Source organism: Physeter macrocephalus, chromosome 8, assembly GCF_002837175.3.
Source record: "Physeter macrocephalus isolate SW-GA chromosome 8, ASM283717v5, whole genome shotgun sequence".
Classification (NCBI taxonomy): domain Eukaryota; kingdom Metazoa; phylum Chordata; class Mammalia; order Artiodactyla; family Physeteridae; genus Physeter; species Physeter macrocephalus.
The window spans coordinates 20853394-20858421 of NC_041221.1; the positions used below are offsets into that span (position 1 = coordinate 20853394).

The 5028-nt window shown below is 49.0% G+C and overlaps 1 long non-coding RNA gene across 1 annotated transcript; it reads right to left on the reverse strand.

The window, feature by feature from the left end:
• Nucleotides 1-1283: 1283 nt before the first annotated feature.
• On the reverse strand, nt 1284-3767 carry LOC114486813 (uncharacterized). Its single transcript, XR_003681104.2, has 3 exons — nt 3540-3767; nt 2551-2759; nt 1284-2150 (listed from the first exon to the last, which is right to left on the reverse strand). It is a non-coding gene; the product is annotated as an uncharacterized lncRNA (long non-coding RNA).
• Nucleotides 3768-5028: the final 1261 nt, after the last annotated feature.

Here is a 5028-nt window from a genome sequence, read left to right on the forward strand (position 1 = left end):
CGCGGAGCGGCTGGGCCCGTGAGCCGTGGCCACTGCGCCTGCGCGTCCGGAGCCCGCGCTCCGCAGCGGGAGGGGCCGCGGCGGGAGGGGCCCGCGTGCCGCAAAAAAAGAAAAATAATGAGACTCATGGGCAGGCGGGCATCGCCAACAGGATGTGACCTGAAACATTATTCCGAGCACCGAAAAGAGCCAGAAAGGTGTCACCAGGAACGTGTCACTCACGGGGCTCCTTTCCTTTCTCAGCGTGTCCGCGCACACCGGCGAGGGTTTGGGGTGGGGTTTGCACACTTGTGAGATGCACCTGTGCCTCTTCAGGGGGCCCCCAAGTTTCCATTCCTTCCCGGAATGAGTCAAAGCGGGGGCCTGCACCCCATCCCTCCTCAGGCCCCACCTACACGGCAGCTCCCTGACCCCCGAGCACCCGCCATGGTCTTCAAATGGGGTTTCTCAAAACAGACCCACAGACACAGAAAACAGACTTACGGTCACCAAAGGGGAAGCGGGGGAGGGCTACACTAGGAGCTTGGGATGAACACACACACGAAAACTACATATAAAAGAGATCACCAGCAAGGACCTGCTGTAGAGCACAGGGACGCCTACTCAGTATTTTGCAATCACCCATAAGGGAAAAGAATCTGAACAATAATATGTGTAACTGAATCACTCTGCTGTACACCTGAAACTAACACGACATTGTAAATCAACTCTACTCCAATTTAAAAAATGGGGTGCTTCCCCCGTGGGAAAAGTGGCCAGCTACATGCTGGAAAACATTTCCTGAGCAAGCTTGAGCCGCGCCTGGCGTATGTGCCCCAGAACTGCCTCTCAGCGTCTTGTGCACTGGCTGTCAACGCAGTGCTAATGAGGGGGCAGGGCCGGGGCAGAGGCAGGGCTCAGGGAGGCTGGAAGGAGGGAAGTGCAAGTGCGACCAACACTCCCCCAGCCCCTGCCTCCGAGGTTGCAGATACCCCCCAGGTAGCCCGGCAGGCAGTTCCCCACCAGCCACGTCAAAGGGTGTGAAGACCTTATCCTAACACAGGAATCCTAGCGCACTTGATCTTAACAGCTACATGTGTTTCATCAGGCGTACTTTCTGGAGGGTCTTGGGGTGAAATGCAGCACCCATAACTGGGGCGGGTGCTGGAAGCCTGTGCATTTCTGCCCCGCGAGCATCCATCACAAGCCAACGTTTCACGTCCAGGGCTGGAGTCTACTGCCCCCTGCCTCGTGCCCCTGCCTCCCCTGGCTTCCCCCACCCCACCTCCCTACACTGCCTTCTTCACATCATTTTCTTGTTAAATTAAGCAAGCACCAGGAGCACGAAGAGCCCATTTAGCCGTGTGCTATGAAGACCTGGATAAAAGTAAGGCATGCAGACCATTTCAGGGCTACATACTGTCATCGTGTTTGCTGCTGTCATACAGGTGTTGGTTCCAGTGCAGAGGAAACCCAACACGTGCTTTTTCTGTTTGCGAGAACGTGCAGGGCAACAATATGGCAGGAAGTAGCTTGCTCTGTGTTGAGAAGCAAGGGGGTGGGGATCTTTCTGGAAAACGTGGCATTCTGTTCCCAGAAAATAGTCTCAAGATTGTAATCAAGAAAGGAAGTTGGTTCTAAATTCAAATTTCTGGTCTCTGTCGGAAAAGCTTAGAAAACTGAGGGGCTGATTTTGGTTGACCTAATAAAAATTAAAAAGTGATTTTCTACAAGCACCTGGGATGGCTATTCTTACTCTGAGGTCATTACTTTAGGGATATTCTCATTTCAGCTCTTGTATGTGTATAAGCGTGCTGCTACAGAATCTTTTCCTTTTGATGAAGTCAGAATCATAATGAGCAGAGAAAAGAATTCAGTCAGTGATTTTTATAAACACCGCTGGGAATCTTCGAACAATGCATACTTTGTAATACAATATAGGTAAAACTTGTTTCAGTCCCAGCTCTGAGGGATTTACATGCATAAACTCGCTCAGTCCACACCACAGAGAGGTCACCCTACCCGCCATCATGATGAGGAAGCTGAGGCTCAGAGTTACATTGTCCAAGGTCACACAGCAGGTAGGCGGTGGAGCTGGAATGTGAACGCGCACAGTTGGATTCCAGAGTCCCTGCCCCTCAGTGCTCTGCTGTACCAGAGAAGGCAGCCATCTGTGATGGAAACATAAATCCTGGGTGGTTTGCTGCAGTGGCTCACCCCCACACATGCCTAGATTGTCAGCAGGTTGGCACGACATTGGTCCAATTTTTAATTGAGCATTTCACAATTGTATTTAAATGCTAAATAGGATTTTCAGGCAATATACCCAATTGTGGCAGTCCCTTTAGAAAAAAGATCATTTTATTTATTTATATCAGACTATTTCTTTATAGCAGACTCTTAGGTCCTTTCCTAGCCCCACCACCTCCTCTCGTCTCAATCACGATTATATTTGTGTCGTTTCATTGTTTCCCCAAATTAATTTTCCTCTTTTGTACGAAGGCACTGAGCTTTGGAGCCAGAGGAAGAAGTCTTCCCCTCCCTCCAGTCCTTTTCCACGAGCATACGAACCTGCTGTTGCCCGTGACGGGTCGGGGGGCTTGTCTTGTATCAAAACCCGCGTGAGCGCTGAGAACTGCAGCCACAGGCCCGCAGGGATGCGTGTGCGACACACCCCTGCTGAAGGAGCACGCCAAGGCACAAAGGGCGGGCGTTGTAATGGAGACAGAATTGCCAGGTTGCCTTATGATCGACCTGCGGGTTACTCCTGCTTTACAAGGCTGTGGAAACGAAACCCGTTTTACAAATTGAGGACAATCCCTGCAAAGCTTGCTATGGTTTCTACATCATTTTCAACTGACCTTTCTCATTTGCATCTTCGCTCCTTGGTGTGGCAGAGAGAGCAACTATTACCTTCCGTGATAAAAAGGGTGGAAGTGGGTGCTGGCAGGTGGGGAATGGGGTCACCCCGTCAAGAAATGCTGGAGTCAGGCCTGGAGCTGTGACCCGCATCGGATTCCTAAACATTCCTCCCACATTATCTAAGGCAGTAAGCAGCCAGCTCCCTAGGTGCTACCAAACCCCACAGCTCTGGGGAATTTTAGAAGTGAGACCCAAAGGAACCTCTGGGTTCATCGTCATAGCAACATAATCTCAAGGTCAAGACTACACCATGGCAAATCCAGTTACTTCAGTTTTCTTTATTAAGATCAAGTTGCGTAACTATTTGGTCAACATAATTGTACACAATAACGATTAATGTAGCCAAGAAAACTGATTTAGCCACAGAGAGCCCAATGGTGCCTCTATAAAGACACAGCATTCGAGAAAAATATCCTAGAGATACGTTTGCACACACGATGCATACAAACCGTGCTTTGCAGATACACGAACTCTTCTTAAATGATAGACTTTCTATTAAGCCTAATAAAAACTGTATAAGTTGAGTACAAATATATTCTCAAGACATCTAAACTGTAATAAAATTAAATAATGCAGTTTTTATAAATTAGATTTCTAATTAAACAGCAGCATACATCAAATAGTTTGAAGATTCTTACTTTTAAGTTTTTGAAACCGAGCTGGCCACTGCAGGGCCTTCTGGGGGACAGACTTCTCTCCCCCAGCCCCGCCTCTTGTTTACAGAAAAGCTTTAGCCTTCTAGGCCCTCCCCGAGTCCCAAAGAACAGATCTAATCAGAGAAGTGAAAAATGCAGAAACAAAGGAAAACAGTCAAGCAAGACAAAATGCTAATAGTTTAGCCATAAAACAAAGTCAAGGACCTTTACTTCCTTCTCAAGAGCTATAGATAACTTCCTGAGCCATATCCTTGAGCTGTTTTGCAGATACTGAAGTCCCCACCAGGTAGAAGAAATTAACTGCAGGCTGCCCACAAGCACCTAGAGCCCAGACTGGTTGGAACCAGAAGGTTGGTGATGTTGACTCTGGAAATACCACCTGGTGACCTCACCTCCAACCAGTAAAAAAAATGTCCGCGGGCTGATCAGGCCCCCTTCGACCCTCACCCTTAACACTGTCTTTAAAAACCCTTCCCTGAAAGCCGTCGGGGACTTCGGCTCTTTTGAGCATATGAGCTGCCCGTCCTCCTTGCTCGGCCCCATGTTGGATGCCTCGGAAAAAACACGGTGCTTTCCTTCACCACAACCCGGTGTCAGTGGATTGGCTTTACTGCGTGTGGGCGAGCAGACCCAAGTCTGGTTCAGTAGCATTTGCGGGAAGAATGAGAAAGCCATGCTGGCTGTCAGTTGCTAGCCTACTGTAAGTTCAGGGAATTATATTTCAATTTTGGATACTTAACTTTAACCGTGGATATAATGTAGGCATTTAGTGTCTAAGGCAAGTTCAGGGCAGCTATGATGCTGTATTTTATTCCCAGTCACCTGTTTTCGTATGCCTGTGAACATAGGGCACAGGCTGGAGGTGAACAAAACCACTTCCCATTATGTGTCAGGATGAACATGTGAGGCTATGGCATCTCTACTCACTGTCTTGGGTACCCAAGGCCTCAATGAAAGCGTCACACAACTACATAACCGGCACCCAGCTGGGCACCAGCACACTCCCTGAGGACGGGATGAGGAATCTTATGGGATCATCAGCACTGATCTGAAGGCTCCTTCAGGTCCCAGCCGGAATCCCAAAGAAAAGGTAGTACATGGGTTGCCATTTCCCAAAACCTGTCCCATACGGTATTTCACACACTGGCTCGCCTAATCCTCACCCGGGAGGTGGACACACTCGTCCTTTTGGCAAATGATCCAGTGGAGAACGAAGGGGCAAGTCACTCCTTTGTGGCAGCAGAGGTAGTAAACAGCAGTGTGCCTTGGCAACTATTGCTGGAATTACACTTGAAACCCACGATGCCAAATTTTGCATCGTAGAACCGCGTCTGAACTTTCACAAGAAATACCACCACGTTATTGGCCCTGAGAAGTTTTTGTTTTTCTTCTTTTTTTGCAGTACGCGGGCCTCTCACCGCTGTGGCCTCTCCCGTTGCGGAGCACAGTCTCCGGATGCGCAGGCTCAGCG